Source organism: Oncorhynchus keta, unplaced genomic scaffold, assembly GCF_023373465.1.
Source record: "Oncorhynchus keta strain PuntledgeMale-10-30-2019 unplaced genomic scaffold, Oket_V2 Un_contig_29401_pilon_pilon, whole genome shotgun sequence".
Lineage (NCBI taxonomy): Eukaryota > Metazoa > Chordata > Actinopteri > Salmoniformes > Salmonidae > Oncorhynchus > Oncorhynchus keta.
This window is the reverse complement of record NW_026286525.1, coordinates 25,001-42,500: the sequence shown is the minus strand read 5'-3', so window position 1 is coordinate 42,500 and position 17,500 is coordinate 25,001. Positions and strand designations below refer to the sequence as shown.

General features: G+C 43.4%; 1 protein-coding gene and 1 long non-coding RNA gene across 8 annotated transcripts in view; both read left to right on the top strand.

The window, feature by feature from the left end:
• Positions 1-17,500, top strand: part of LOC127923351 (disintegrin and metalloproteinase domain-containing protein 19-like) — a gene marked incomplete at its 3' end in the record, with an annotated part of 49,464 nt that overhangs the window by 10,099 nt on the left and 21,865 nt on the right. The window lies entirely within an intron of this gene.
• Positions 2,935-9,563, top strand: LOC127923352 (uncharacterized). 7 transcript variants are annotated; one of them, XR_008114196.1, is made up of 6 exons: positions 3,307-3,608; positions 4,460-4,482; positions 6,799-7,018; positions 7,522-7,897; positions 8,903-9,035; positions 9,080-9,563. It is a non-coding gene; the product is annotated as an uncharacterized LOC127923352 (long non-coding RNA). The 7 variants fall into 7 exon arrangements; XR_008114197.1 differs by lacking the exon at positions 3,307-3,608 and adding an exon at positions 2,935-3,148 and having other exon boundaries at positions 8,903-9,563; XR_008114199.1 differs by lacking the exons at positions 3,307-3,608; positions 4,460-4,482 and adding exons at positions 2,935-3,148; positions 3,900-3,944 and having other exon boundaries at positions 6,821-7,018; positions 8,903-9,563.

Here is a 17,500-nt window from a genome sequence, read left to right as displayed (position 1 = left end):
AGTGGGGTATGTTGATTGTCTAGGGGAGAGTGGGGTATGTTGATTGCCTAGAGGAGAATGGGGTATGTTGATTGCCTAGAGGAGAGTGGGGTATGTTGATTGTCTAGGGAGAGTGGGGTATGTTGATTGCCTAGGGAGAGTGGGGTATGTTGATTGCCTAGGGAGAGTGGGGTATGTTGATTGTCTAGAGGAGAGTGGGGTATGTTGATTGCCTAGAGGAGAGTGGGGTATGTTGATTGCCTAGAGGAGAGTGGGGTATGATGATTGCCAAGAGGAGAGTGGGGTATGTTGATTGTCTAGAGGAGAGTGGGGTGTGTTGATTGTCTAGAGGAGAGGGGTGTGTTGATTGCCAAGAGGAGAGTGGGGTATGTTGATTGTCTAGAGGAGAGTGGGGTATGTTGATTGCCTAGAGGAGAGTAGGGTATGTTGATTGTCTAGAGGAGAGTAGGGTATGTTGATTGTCTAGAGGAGAGTGGGGTATGTTGATTGTCTAGAGGAGAGTGGGGTGTGTTGATTGCCTAGAGGAGAGTGGGGTATGTTGATTGTCTAGAGGAGAGTGGGGTGTGTTGATTGCCTAGAGGAGAGTGGGGTATGTTGATTGTCTAGAGGAGAGTGGGGTATGTTGATTGTCTAGAGGAGAGTGGATGTGGACCCTTGATTGCCAAGAGGAGAGTGGGGTATGTTGATTGCCAAGAGGAGAATGGGGTATGTTGATTGTCTAGAGGAGAGTGGGGTGTGTTGATTGCCTAGAGGAGAATGGGGTGTGTTGATTGCCAAGAGGAGAGTAGGGTATGTTGATTGTCTAGAGGAGAGTGGGGTATGTTGATTGCCTAGAGGAGAGTGGGGTATGTTGATTGCCTAGGGAGAATGGGGTATGTTGATTGCCTAGAGGAGAAATGGGGTATGTTGATTGCCTAGAGGAGAGTGGGGTATGTTGATTGCCTAGGGGAGAGTGTGGTACCCTGGTCAGGGTATGTTGATTGCCTAGAGGAGAGGGGTATGTTGATTGCCTAGGGAGAGAGGGCCCTGTTGATTGCCTAGGGGGTAGAGTAGGGGTATGTTGATTGCCTAGAGGAGAGTAGGGTATGTTGATTGCCTAGGGAGAGTGGGGTACTTTCAGCATCAAGGGAAATATAGTATTCGACCAAACAAAGAAATCTACATACACTATGCAGATACATAACATAGTATGTGGACACCCCTTCAAATTAGTGGATTCGGATATCTCAATCTGTATGCTACTGTATGGTACTGTATGGTACTGTTTGGTACTGTATGGTACTGTATAATACTGTATGGTATTGTATGGTACTGTATGGTACTGTATGGTACTGTTTGGTATGTATGGTACTGTATAATACTGTATGGTATTGGGTACTGTATGATATGATACTGTATGGTATGGTCAGATTCAGTCTCTCTCTCTCCCTCTCTCCCTCTCCTCTCTCCTCTCTCTCTCTCTCTCTCTCTCTATCTCTCTCTCTCTCTCTCTCTCTCTCTCTTTCTCCCTCTCTCTCTCTCTCCCTCTCTCCCTCTCTCTCTCTCTCTCTCTCTCTCTCTCTCCCCCTCCTTCCTTCCTTCTCTCTCTCTCTCTCTCTCTCTCTCTCCCCCTCCTTCCTTCCTTCTCTCTCTCTCCCTCTCTCCTTCTCCTTCCCTCTCTCTCTATCTCTCTCTCTCTCTATTAGCATGGGAAACATATGTTAACATTACGTTGCCAAAGCAAGTGAGGTAGATAATAAACAAAAGTGAAATATACTATAAAAATGAACAGTAAACATGACACTCACAGAAGTTCCAACAGAATAAAGACATTGTCAAATGTCTCTCTCTCAATTTAAAGGGATTTATTGGTCAACAAATGTTTACATCACCAAAGCAAGTGAAATAGATCATGAACAAAGGTGAAATAAACTATGAAAAATTAACCCTGTGGTGTTTTACCTAATATATATATATATATGTAGGGGGAGTTGATCAAAATTGGATTTGTTTTAAAATTCTTTGTGGATCTGTGAGGTCTGAGGGAAATATGTGTCTCTAATATGGTCCTATAACGTTTGGCAGGAGGTTAAATAGCAAATAGCATTCTAGTTTGCTGTGTTTTTTTGTTAATTCTTTCCAATGTGTCAAGTAATTATCTTTTTGTTTTCTCATGATTTGATCTGGTCAGATATAACAGTGTGCTGCTGTCCTCAGGTTCTGTGGGGTCTGTTTGTGTTTGTGAACAGAGCCCCAGGACCAGCTTGCTTAGGGACTCTTCTCCAGGTTCATCTCTCTGTTTGTGATGGCTTTGTTATGGAAGGTTTGGGAATCGCTTCCTTTTAGGTGGTTGTAGAATTTGACGGCTCTTTTCTGGATTTTGATAATTAGTGGGTATCGGCCTAATTCTGCTCTGCATGCATTATTTGGTGTTCTGACGTTGTACACGGAGGATATTTTTGCAGAATTCTGTATGCAGAGTCTCAATTTGGTGTTTGTCCCATTTAGTCAATTCTTGGTTGGTGAGCGGACCCCAGACCTCACAACGATAAAGGTCAATGGGTTCTATAAATGTAAGAAGTATTTTTAGCCAGATCCTAATTGGTATGTTGAATTTCATGTTCCTTTTGATGGCATAGAATCCCCTTCTTGCCTTGTCTCTCAGATCGTTCAGCTTTGTGGAAGTTACCTGATGTTTATGCCCTGAGATGAGGTAACTGTGTGGAGGTCTGTGCTGGTCAGATGTAACTGTGATGGACCCTGGTCAGATATAACTGATGGACCCTGGTCAGGTCATATAACTGATGGAGGTCCCTGATGGAGGTCAGATATAACAGTGATGGTCAGATATAACTGTGGACCCTGGTCAGATATAACAGTGATGGAGGTCAGATATAACAGTGATGGAGGTCAGATATAACCTGATGTCAGATATAACAGTGACCCTGGTCAGATATAACAGTGATGGAGGTCAGATATAACAGTGATGGAGGTCAGATATAACAGTGATGGAGGTCAGATATAACAGTGATGGAGGTCAGATATAACAGTGATGGAGGTCAGATATAACAGTGATGGAGGTCAGATATAACAGTGATGGAGGTCAGATATAACAGTGATGGAGGTCAGATATAACAGTGATGGAGGTCAGATATAACAGTGGACCCTGGTCAGATATAACAGTGATGGAGGTCAGATATAACAGTGATGGAGGTCAGATATAACAGTGATGGAGGTCAGTCAGATATAGATATAACAGTGATGGAGGTCAGATATAACAGTGATGGAGGTCAGATATAACAGTGATGGAGTGATGGAGGTCAGATATAACAGTGATGGAGGTCAGATATAACAGTGATGGAGGTCAGATATAACAGTGATGGAGGTCAGATATAACAGTGATGGAGGTCAGATATAACAGTGATGGAGGTCAGATATAACAGTGATGGAGGTCAGATATAACCGTGATGGAGGTCAGATATAACAGTGGACCCTGGTCAGATATAACAGTGATGGAGGTCAGATATAACAGTGATGGAGGTCAGATATAACAGTGATGGAGGTCAGATATAACAGTGATGGAGGTCAGATATAACAGTGATGGAGGTCAGATATAACAGTGGACCCTGGTCAGATATAACTGTGATGGAGGTCAGATATAACAGTGATGGAGGTCAGATATAACCGTGATGGAGGTCAGATATAACCGTGATGGAGGTCAGATATAACAGTGATGGAGGTCAGATATAACTGTGATGGAGGTCAGATATAACAGTGATGGAGGTCAGATATAACAGTGATGGAGGTCAGATATAACAGTGATGGAGGTCAGATATAACAGTGGACCCTGGAGGTCAGATATAACAGTGATGGAGGTCAGATATAACAGTGGACCCTGGTCAGATATAACAGTGATGGAGGTCAGATATACCAGTGGACCCTGGTCAGATATAACAGTGATGGAGGTCAGATATAACAGTGATGGAGGTCAGATATAACAGTGATGGAGGCAGGTCAGATATAACAGTGATGGAGGTCAGATATAACAGTGATGGAGGTCAGATATAACAGTGATGGAGGTCAGATATAACAGTGATGGAGGTCAGATATAACAGTGATGGAGGTCAGATATAACAGTGATGGAGGTCAGATATAGATATAATAACAGTGATGGAGGTCAGATATAACAGTGATGGAGGTCAGATATAACAGTGGGATAACCCTGATGGAGGTCAGATATAACAGTGATGGAGGTCAGATATAACAGTGATGGAGGTCAATATAACTGTGATGGAGGTATAACAGTGATATAACAGTGATGGAGGTCAGATATAACCGTGATGGAGATATAGATATAACAGTGATGGAGGTCAGATGGAGATGGAGGTCAGATATAACAGTGATGGAGGTCAGATATAACAGTGATGGAGGTCAGATATAACAGTGATGGAGGTGGAGGTCAGATATAACAGTGATGGAGGTCAGATATACCAGTGGACCCTGGTCAGATATAACTGTGATGGAGGTCAGATATAACCAGTGGAGGTCCCAGTGGGAGGTCAGATATAACAGTGATGGAGGTCAGATATAACAGTGATGGAGGTCAGATATAACAGTGATGGAGGTCAGATATAACAGTGATGGAGGTCAGATATAACAGTGATGGAGGAGGTCAGATATAACAGTGATGGAGGTCAGATATAACAGTGACCCTGGTCAGATATAACAGTGATGGAGGTCAGATATACCAGTGTGGGAGGTCAGATATAACAGTGATGGAGGTCAGATATAACAGTGATGGAGGTCAGATATAACAGTGATGGAGGTCAGATATAACAGTGATGGAGGTCAGATATAACAGTGATGGACCTGGTCAGATATAACAGTGATGGAGGTCAGATATAACAGTGATGGAGGTCAGATATAACAGTGATGGATGGAGGTCAGATATAACAGTGATGGAGGTCAGATATAACAGTGATGGAGGTCAGATATAACAGTGATGACCCTGGTCAGATATAACAGTGATGGAGGTCAGATATAACAGTGATGGAGGTCAGATATAACAGTGATGGAGGTCAGATATAACAGTGGACCCTGGTCAGATATAACAGTGATGGAGGTCAGATATAACAGTGATGGAGGTCAGTGATGGAGGTCAGAATAACAGTGATGGAGGTCAGATATAACAGTGATGGATGGAGGTCAGATATAACAGTGATGGAGGTCAGATATAACAGTGATGGAGGTCAGATATAACAGTGATGGAGGTCAGATATAACAGTGATGGAGGTCAGATATAACAGTGATCAGATATAACAGTGATGGAGGTCAGATATAACAGTGATGGAGGTCAGATATAACAGTGATGGAGGTCAGATATAACAGTGATGGAGGTCAGATATAACAGTGATGGAGGTCAGATATAACAGTGATGGAGGTCAGATATAACAGTGATGGAGGTCAGATATAACAGTGATGGAGGTCAGATATAACAGTGATGGAGGTCAGATATAACAGTGATGGAGGTGATGGAGATATAACAGTGATGGAGGTCAGATATAACAGTGATGGAGGTCAGATATAACAGTGGACCCTGGTCAGATATAACAGTGATGGAGGTCATATAACAGATATAACAGTGATGGAGGTCAGATATAACAGTGATGGAGATATAACAGTGATGGAGGTCAGATATAACAGTGATGGAGGTCAGATATAACAGTGATGGAGGTCAGATATAACAGTGATGGACATAACTGGGAGGTCAGATATAACAGTGGACCCTGGTCAGATATAACAGTGATGGAGGTCAGTGATATAATATAACAGTGATGGAGGTCAGATATAACAGTGATGGAGGTCAGATATAACAGTGATGTGATGGAGGTCAGATATAACAGTGATGGAGGTCAGATATAACAGTGATGGAGGTCAGATATAACAGTGGACCCTGGTCAGATATAACAGTGATGGAGTGATGGAGGTCATATAACAGTGATGGAGGTCAGTGATGGAGGTCAGATATAACAGTGATGGAGGTCAGATATAACAGTGATGGAGTGATGGAGGTCAGATATAACAGTGACCCTGGTCAGATATAACAGTGATGGAGGTCAGATATAACAGTGATGGAGGTCAGATATAACAGTGGACCCTGGTCAGATATAACAGTGATGGAGGTCAGATATAACAGTGATGGAGGTCCTGGGAGGTCAGATATAACTGTGATGGAGGTCAGATATAACAGTGGACCCTGGTCAGATATAACAGTGATGGAGGTCAGATATAACAGTGATGGAGGTCATGATATAACAGTGATGGATATAACAGTGATGGAGGTCAGATATAACAGTGATGGAGGTCAGATATAACAGTGATGGAGGTCAGATATAACAGTGGACCCTGGTCAGATATAACAGTGATGGAGGTCAGATATAACAGTGACCCTGGAGATATAACAGTGATGTCAGATATAACAGTGATGGAGGTCAGATATAACAGTGATGGAGGTCAGATATAACAGTGATGGAGGTCAGATATAACAGTGATGGAGGTGGAGGTCAGATATAACCGTGATGGAGGTCAGATATAACAGTGATGGAGGTCAGATATAACAGTGATGGAGGTCAGATATAACAGTGATGGAGGTCATAATATGGAGGTCAGATATAACAGTGACCCTGGTCAGATATAACAGTGATGGAGGTCAGATATAACAGTGATGGAGGTCAGATATAACAGTGATGGAGGTCAGATATAACAGTGGACCCTGGTCAGATATAACAGTGATGGAGGTCAGATATAACCGTGATGGAGGTCAGATATAACAGTGATGGAGGTCAGATATAACCGTGATGGAGGTCAGATATAACAGTGATGGAGGTCAGATATAACAGTGATGGAGGTCAGATATAACAGTGATGGAGGTCAGATATAACAGTGATGGAGGTCAGATATAACAGTGATGGAGGTCAGATATAACAGTGATGGAGGTCAGATATAACAGTGATGGAGGTCAGATATAACCGTGATGGAGGTCAGATATAACAGTGATGGAGGTCAGATATAACCGTGATGGAGGTCATCAGATATAACAGTGATGGAGGTCAGATATAACAGTGATGGAGGTGGACCATGGTCAGATATAACAGTGATGGAGGTCAGATATAACAGTGATGGAGGTCAGATATAACAGTGATGGAGGTCAGATATAACAGTGATGGAGGTCAGATATAACAGTGATGGAGGTCAGATATAACAGTGATGGAGGTCAGATATAACAGTGATGGAGGTCAGATATAACAGTGATGGAGGTCAGATATAACAGTGGGCCAAGGTCAGATATAACAGTGATGGAGGTCAGATATAACAGTGATGGAGGTCAGATATAACAGTGATGGAGGTCAGATATAACAGTGATGGAGGTCAGATATAACAGTGATGGAGGTCAGATATAACAGTGGACCCTGGTCAGATATAACAGTGATGGAGGTCAGATATAACAGTGATGGAAAGAGGTCAGATATAACAGTGATGGAGGTCAGATATAACCGTGATGGAGGTCAGATATAACAGTGATGGAGGTCAGATATAACAGTGATGGAGGTCAGATATAACAGTGATGGAGGTCAGATATAACAGTGATGGAGGTCAGATATAACAGTGGACCCTGGTCAGATATAACAGTGATGGAGGTCAGATATAACAGTGATGGAGGTCAGATATAACAGTGATGGAGGTCAGATATAACAGTGATGGAGGTCAGATATAACAGTGATGGAGGTCAGATATAACAGTGATGGAGGTCAGATATAACAGTGATGGAGGTCAGATATAACAGTGATGGAGGTCAGATATAACAGTGATGGAGGTCAGATATAACAGTGATGGAGGTCAGATATAACAGTGGACCCTGGTCAGATATAACTGTGGACCCTGGTCAGATATAACTGTGGACCCTGGTCAGATATAACAGTGATGGAGGTCAGATATAACAGTGATGGAGGTCAGATATAACAGTGATGGAGGTCAGATATAACAGTGATGGAGGTCAGATATAACAGTGGACCCTGGTCAGATATAACAGTGATGGAGGTCAGATATAACAGTGATGGAGGTCAGATATAACAGTGATGGAGATATAACAGTGATGGAGGTCAGATATAACAGTGATGGAGGTCAGATATAACAGTGATGGAGGTCAGATATAACAGTGATGGAGGTCAGATATAACAGTGATGGAGGTCAGATATAACAGTGATGGAGGTCAGATATAACAGTGATGGAGGTCAGATATAACAGTGATGGAGGTCAGATATAACAGTGATGGAGGTCAGATATAACAGTGATGGAGGTCAGATATAACAGTGATGGAGGTCAGATATAACAGTGGACCATGGTCAGATATAACAGTGATGGAGGTCAGATATAACAGTGATGGAGGTCAGATATAACAGTGGACCCTGGTCAGATATAACAGTGGACCCTGGTCAGATATAACAGTGATGGAGGTCAGATATAACAGTGATGGAGGTCAGATATAACCGTGATGGAGGTCAGATATAACAGTGATGGAGGTCAGATATAACAGTGATGGAGGTCAGATATAACAGTGATGGAGGTCAGATATAACAGTGATGGAGGTCAGATATAACAGTGATGGAGGAGGTCAGATATAACAGTGATGAGGTCAGATATAACCGTGATGGAGGTCAGATATAACAGTGATGGAGGTCAGATATAACAGTGATGGAGGTCAGATATAACAGTGATGAGGTCAGATATAACCGTGATGGAGGTCAGATATAACAGTGATGGAGGTCAGATATAACAGTGATGGAGGTCAGATATAACAGTGATGAGGTCAGATATAACAGTGATGATATAACAGTGATGGAGGTCAGATATAACCGTGATGTAGGTCAGATATACCAGTGGACCCTGGTCAGATATAACAGTGATGGAGGTCAGATATAACCGTGATGGAGGTCAGATATAACAGTGATGGAGGTCAGATATAACAGTGATGGAGGTCAGATATAACAGTGATGGAGGTCAGATATAACCGTGATGGAGGTCAGATATAACAGTGATGGAGGTCAGCGATAAATCAGCTTCACGTTGATTTTTTGATGAACAGCAGATAGCATCTCAACTTGAATCGGGATCTGCTCATTTTTAAAGGATTTCACAAGATGGATTGAGAGGCAGAATAAAAACGAGGAAATTAAATGCACACACACACACACACACACTCAGTCACTCGTTTTTTCACACACACTCAGCTGTTCTCTCAGATAAATCCAAACATTATGTTTCGTTAACGTGGGACGCTGTAAGTTCCAGGAAGGTTGATAGGAAAGAACACGCTCTGCTCTCTGTTCCCCAGGACATAAATCTCTACTTCTGCAACTTTACATCAACATGACTTGGAAATATTGAGATAAACAAAGGGAGAAAATAGAGAAGGAGAGAAACAAAGGGAGAAAATAGAGGAGAAGAAGGAGAGAAACAAAGGGAGAAAATAGAGGAGAAGAAGGAGAGAAACAAAGGGAGAAAATAGAGAAGAAGAAGGAGAGAAACAAAGGAGAAAATAGAGAAGAAGAAGGAGAGAAACAAAGGGAGAAAATAGAGAAGAAGAAGGAGAGAAACAAAGGAGAAAATAGAGAAGGAGAGAAACAAAGGGAGAAAATAGAGGAGAAGAAGGAGAGAAACAAAGGGAGAAAATAGAGAAGAAGAAGGAGAGAAACAAAGGAGAAAATAGAGGAGAAGAAGGAGAGAAACAAAGGAGAAAATAGAGGAGAAGAAGGAGAGAAACAAAGGGAGAAAATAGAGAAGAAGAAGGAGAGAAACAAAGGGAGAAAATAGAGAAGAAGAAGGAGAGAAACAAAGGGAGAAAATAGAGGAGAAGAAGGAGAGAAACAAAGGGAGAAAATAGAGAGAAGAAGTAGAGAAACAAAGGGAGAAAATAGAGGAGAAGAAGGAGAGAAACAAAGGGAGAAAATAGAGAAGAAGAAGGAGAGAAACAAAGGGAGAAAATAGAGGAGAAGAAGGAGAGAAACAAAGGGAGAAAATAGAGGAGAAGAAGGAGAGAAACAAAGGGAGAAAATAGAGGAGAAGAAGGAGAGAAACAAAGGGAGAAAATAGAGGAGAAGAAGGAGAGAAACAAAGGGAGAAAATAGAGGAGAAGAAGGAGAGAAACAAAGGGAGAAAATAGAGGAGAAGGAGAGAAACAAAGGGAGAAAATAGAGGAGGAGAAGGAGAGAAACAAAGGGAGAAAATAGAGGAGAAGGAGAGAAACAAAGGGAGAAAATAGAGGAGAAGAAGGAGAGAAACAAAGGGAGAAAATAGAGGAGAAAGAAGGAAACAAAGGGAGAAAATAGAGGAGAAGGAGAGAAACAAAGGGAGAAAATAGAGGAGGAGAAGGAGAGAAACAAAGGGAGAAAATAGAGGAGAAGAAGGAGAGATATAAAGGATGAAAATAGAGGAGAAGGAGAGAAACAAAGGGAGAAAATAGAGGAGAAGAAGGAGAGATATAAAGGATGAAAATAGAGGAGAAGGAGAGAAACAAAGGGAGAAAATAGAGGAGGAGAAGGAGAGAAACAAAGGAGAACATAGAGGAGAAGAAGGAGAGATATAAAGGATGAAAATAGAGGAGAAGGAGAGAAACAAAGGGAGAAAATTACATCTTATATATCGATTTGCATGTCTTAACAGACAGATGAGAAATACAGAACATTAGTCACATTAATCATCAGCATCAGTCGAAAGCAGTGACTACGTGTACGGTGACTACGGTGACTACGTGTGACAGTGACTACGGTGACTACGGTGACTATGTGTATGGTGACTATGTGTATGGTGACTATGTGTATGGTGACTATGTGTACGGTGACTATGTGACTATGGTGACTATGTGTACGGTGATTATGTGTATGGTGACTATGTGTATGGTGACTATGTGTACGGTGACTATGTGTACGGTGACTATGTGTACGGTGACTATGTGTACAGTGACTACAGTGACTATGTGTATGGTGACTATGTGTATGGTGACTACAGTGACTATGTGTATGGTGACTACAGTGACTATGTGTACGGTGACTACAGTGACTATGTGTATGGTGACTACGGTGACTATGTGTACGGTGACTACAGTGACTATGTGTACGGTGACTACAGTGACTATGTGTACGGTGACTACAGTGACTATGTGTATGGTGACTACAGTGACTATGTGTACGGTGACTACAGTGACTATGTGTATGGTGACTACAGTGACTATGTGTATGGTGACTACAGTGACTATGTGTACGGTGACTACAGTGACTATGTGTATGGTGACTACAGTGACTATGTGTACGGTGACTACAGTGACTATGTGTACGGTGACTACAGTGACTATGTGTATGGTGACTACAGTGACTATGTGTACGGTGACTACAGTGACTATGTGTACAGTGACTATGTGTACGGTGACTACAGTGACTATGTGTACAGTGACTATGTGTACGGTGACTACAGTGACTATGTGTACGGTGACTACAGTGACTATGTGTACGGTGACTACAGTGACTATGTGTATGGTGACTACAGTGACTATGTGTACGGTGACTACAGTGACTATGTGTACGGTGACTACAGTGACTATGTGTATGGTGACTACAGTGACTATGTGTGTATGGTGACTACAGTGACTATGTGTATGGTGACTACAGTGACTATGTGTATGGTGACTACAGTGACTATGTGTACGTGACTACAGTGACTATGTGTACAGTGACTATGTGTACGGTGACTACAGTGACTATGTGTACGGTGACTACAGTGACTATGTGTACGGTGACTACAGTGACTATGTGTACGGTGACTACAGTGACTATGTGTACGGTGACTACAGTGACTATGTGTACGGTGACTACAGTGACTATGTACGGTGACTACAGTGACTATGTGTATGGTGACTACAGTGACTATGTGTATGGTGACTACAGTGACTATGTGTACGGTGACTACAGTGACTATGTGTACGGTGACTACAGTGACTATGTGTACGGTGACTACGGTGACTATGTGTACGGTGACTATGTGTACGGTGACTACAGTGACTATGTGTACGGTGACTACAGTGACTATGTGTACGGTGACTACAGTGACTATGTGTACGGTGACTACAGTGACTATGTGTATGGTGACTACAGTGACTATGTGTACGGTGACTACAGTGACTATGTGTATGGTGACTACAGTGACTATGTGTACGGTGACTACAGTGACTATGTGTACGGTGACTACGGTGACTATGTGTATGGTGACTACAGTGACTATGTGTACGGTGACTACAGTGACTATGTGTATGGTGACTACAGTGACTATGTGTACGGTGACTACAGTGACTATGTGTACGGTGACTACGGTGACTATGTGTACGGTGACTACAGTGACTATGTGTACGGTGACTACAGTGACTATGTGTATGGTGACTACAGTGACTATGTGTACGGTGACTACAGTGACTATGTGTATGGTGACTACGGTGACTATGTGTACGGTGACTACAGTGACTATGTGTACGGTGACTACAGTGACTATGTGTACGGTGACTACGGTGACTATGTGTACGGTGACTACAGTGACTATGACTATGTACGGTGACTATGTGTACGGTGACTACGGTGACTACGGTGACTACGTGTATGGTGACTATGTGTATGGTGACTATGTGTACGGTGACTATGGTGACTACGGTGACTGTACGGTGACTACGTGTATGGTGACTATGTGTATGGTGACTATGTGTACGGTGACTATGTGTACGGTGACTACGGTGACTATGTGTATGGTGACTATGTGTATGGTGACTACGGTGACTATGTGTACGGTGACTATGTGTATGGTGACTATGTGTATGGTGACTACGGTGACTATGTGTATGGTGACTATGTGTACGGTGACTATGTGTACGGTGACTATGTGTACGGTGACTATGTGTATGGTGACTATGTGTATGGTGACTATGTGTATGGTGACTATGTGTATGGTGACTATGTGTACGGTGACTATGTGTACGGTGACTATGTGTACGGTGACTATGTGTACGGTGACTATGTGTATGGTGACTATGTGTATGGTGACTATGTGTATGGTGACTATGTGTACGGTGACTACGGTGACTATGTGTATGGTGACTACGGTGACTACGGTGACTATGTGTACGGTGACTATGTGTACGGTGACTATGGTGACTATGTGAGGCTACCCGTACGTGACTACAGTGACTATGTGTACGGTGACTACGGTGACTATGTGTGTACGGTGACTACGGTGACTATGTGTATGGAGACTGATGACTCCCCGTGACAGATGTTGGGTGACTACGGTGACTATGTGTATGGTGACTACGGCAGACTATGTATCCCGTGAGCAGAGGACTGGATGTGTACCCGTGACTAGAGTGACTATGGTATGGTGACTACCCGTGAGCAGAGGCTGGTGATCCCCGTACGGGCTGATGTATCTATGTGAGCAGAGGCTGGATGTATCCCCGTAGAGCAGAGGTTGGATGTATCCCCGTAGAGCAGAGGCTGGATGTATCCCCGTAGAGCAGAGGCTGGATGTATCCCCGTAGAGCAGAGGCTGGATGTATCCCGTAGAGCAGAGGCTGGATGTATCCCAGTAGAGCAGAGGCTGGATGTATCCTCAGAGCAGAGGCTGGATGTATCCCCGTAGAGCAGAGGCTGGATGTATCCCGTAGAGCAGGGGTTTGATGTATCCCCGTAGAGCAGAGGTTGGATGTATTCCCGTAGAGCAGAGGCTGGATGTATCCCCGTAGAGCAGAGGCTGGATGTATCCCCGTAGAGCAGAGGTTGGATGTATCCCCGTAGAGCAGAGGCTGGATGTATCCCCGTAGAGCAGAGGTTGGATGTATCCCGTAGAGCAGAGGCTGGATGTATCCCCGTAGAGCAGAGGTTGGATGTATTCCCGTAGAGCAGAGGCTGGATGTATCCCCGTAGAGCAGAGGCTGGATGTATCCCCGTAGAGCAGAGGTTGGATGTATCCCCGTAGAGCAGAGGTTGGATGTATCCCCGTAGAGCAGAGGCTGGATGTATCCCCGTAGAGCAGAGGCTGGATGTATCCCCGTAGAGCAGAGGTTGGATGTATCCCCGTAGAGCAGAGGCTGGATGTATCCCCGTAGAGCAGAGGTTTGATGTATCCCCGTAGAGCAGAGGTTGGATGTATCCCCGTAGAGCAGAGGCTGGATGTATCCCGTAGAGCAGAGGTTGGATGTATCCCCGTAGAGCAGAGGCTGGATGTATCCCCGTAGAGCAGAGGTTGGATGTATCCCCGTAGAGCAGAGGCTGGATGTATCCCCGTAGAGCAGAGGTTGGATGTATCCCCGTAGAGCAGAGGCTGGATGTATCCCCGTAGAGCAGAGGCTGGATGTATCCCCGTAGAGCAGAGGTTGGATGTATCCCCGAGAGCAGAGGCTGGATGTATCCACGTAGAGCAGAGGTTGGATGTATCCACGTAGAGCAGAGGTTGGATGTATCCACGTAGAGCAGAGGTTGGATGTATCCACGTAGAGCAGAGGTTGGATGTATCCCCGTAGAGCAGAGGCTGGATGTATCCCCGTAGAGCAGAGGTTGGATGTATCCCCGTAGAGCAGAGGCTGGATGTATCCCCGTAGAGCAGAGGTTGGATGTATCCCCGTAGAGCAGAGGCTGGATGTATCCCCGTAGAGCAGAGGCTGGATGTATCCCCGTAGAGCAGAGGTTGGATGTATCCCCGTAGAGCAGAGGCTGGATGTATCCCCGTAGAGCAGAGGCTGGATGTATCCCCGTAGAGCAGAGGCTGGATGTATCCCCGTAGAGCAGAGGCTGGATGTATCCCCGTAGAGCAGAGGCTGGATGTATCCCCGTAGAGCAGAGGCTGGATGTATCCCCGTAGAGCAGAGGCTGGATGTATCCCCGTAGAGCAGAGGTTGGATGTATCCCCGTAGAGCAGAGGCTGGATGTATCCCCGTAGAGCAGAGGCCGGATGTATCCCCAGAGCAGAGGCCGGATGTATCCCCGTAGAGCAGAGGCTGGATGTATCCCCGTAGAGCAGAGGCTGGATGTATCCCCGTAGAGCAGAGGCTGGATGTATCCCCGTAGAGCAGAGGCTGGATGTATCCCCGTAGAGCAGAGGCTGGATGTATCCCCGTAGAGCAGAGGTTGGATAGAACCGTATTATCTATGCAGAACCCTTTATAGAGATAGAACCGTATTATCTATGCAGAACCCTTTAAAGAGGTAGAACCTTATTATCTATGCAGAACCCTTTATAGAGGTAGAACCTTATTATCTACATAGAACTTTTATAGAGGTAGAACCTTATTATCTACATAGAACCTTTTAGGATTCTATGTCTTCCTTTAGAAACATTTTTTTTATGCCGGAAAGGTTCTAAAGGACCCCTCTGAGTTCTGAAGATTTCAGGAAAATCCACTGTGTCAGATACGGTGTAAGTCAACTGGCGTTGAGGCATTCTGCCTCCAATGTAGAAAATCCATAACTTTTATATTGCTGAAAAAGGATGTCTCATGGCGTTGATTATGAGAATGTATTTGGTTTAGATAAGGCTTCCAATGAATCCTGTCATTACTGCAGACAGGCAGTGTGCTGTGGCCACGGACTTAGCGTCTGGCAATGTCGAACAATGTTGGATTATTTTCAGTTGAAACAAATTTCTGTTTCTGGGGACAATTTTTCATCGCTCGTCCAAATCATATCCAGAAGGTTCTAAAGTCATGACTCAGTTTGAGATCTCCATATCCAGAAGGTTCTAAAGTCATGACTCAGTTTGAGATCTCCATGTCCAGAAGGTTCTAAAGTCATGACTCAGTTTGAGATCTCCACGTGAAGAAGGTTCTAAAGTCATGACTCAGTTTGAGATCTCCATGTCCAGAAGGTTCTGAAGTCATGACTCAGTTTGAGATCTCCATGTGAAGAAGGTTCTAAAGTCATGACTCAGTTTGAGATTTCCATGTCCAGAAGGTTCTTAAAGTCATGACTCAGTTTGAGATCTCCACGTGAATAAGGTTCTAAAGTCATGACTATTAGTTTTAGATCTCCTATATCCAGAAGGTATTAAAGTCATGACTCAGTTTGAGATCTCCATATCCAGAAGGTTCTAAAGTCATGACTCAGTATTTAGAAAACTAGGGAGATTATTAGAGATCTTGAAGAAGGTTCTAAAGTCAGTGACTCAGTTTGAGATCTCCATATCCAGAAGGTTCTAAAGTCATGACTCAGTTTGAGATCTCCATATCCAGAAGGTTCTAAAGTCATGACTCAGTTTGATATCTCCATATCCAGAAGGTTCTAAAGTCATGACTCAGTTTGAGATCTCCATGTCCAGAAGGTTTAAAGTCATGACTCAGTTTGAGATCTTAGATATCCAGAAGGTTCTAAAGTCATGACTCAGTTTGAGATCTCCACGTTCTGAAGAAGGTTCTAAAGTCATGACTCAGTTTGAGATCTCCATGAGAAGAAGGTTCTATAAGTCATGACTCAGTTTGACATCTCCATATCCAGAAGGTTCTAAAGTCATGACTCAGTTTGAGATCTCCATATCCAGAAGGTTCTAAAGTCATGACTCAGTTTGAGATCTCCACGTGAAGAAGAAGGTTCTAAAGTCATGACTCAGTTTGAGATCTCCACGTGAAGAAGGTTCTAAAGTCATGACTCAGTTTGAGATCTCCATATCCAGAAGGTTCTAAAGTCATGACTCAGTTTGAGATCTCCATATCCAGAAGGTTCTAAAGTCATGAAAAACTCAGTTTGAGATCTCCATATCCAGAAGGTTCTAAAGTCATGACTCAGTTTGAGATCTCCATGTCCAGAAGGTTCTAAAGTCATGACTCAGTTTGAGATCTCCATATCCAGAACTGTTCTAAAGTCATGACTCAGTTTGAGATCTCCACGTTAAGAAGGTTCTAAAGTCATGATCAGTTTGAATCTCCATGAGAAGAAGGTAGAAAGTCATGATCTCAGTTTGAATCTCCATATCCAGAAGGTTCTAAAGTCATGACTCAGTTTGAGATCTCCAGAGTGAAGAAGGTTCTAAAGTCATGACTAGAGTTTGAGATTTCCATGTCCAGAACCCTTTAAAGTCATGACTCAGTTTGAGATCTCCATAGAACCCTTTATAGAGGTAGAAGTCATGATCTACAGTTTGAGATCTCCATATCCAGAAGGTTCTAAAGTCATGACTCAGTTTGAGATCTCCATATCTACATAGAACCCTCTAAAGTCATGACTCATTATCTGAGATCTCCACTTTATAGAAGGTAAAGTCATGACTCAGTTTGAGATCTCCACGTTTATAGAAGGTTCTAAAGTCATGATCTACAGTTTGAACCCATTATAGAAGGTTCTAAACCATATGACTCAGTTTGAGATCTCCATATAGAAGGTTCCTAAATCTACATGAACTCAGTTATAGATCTCCATTATCCAGAACCCTTTCTAAAGTCATG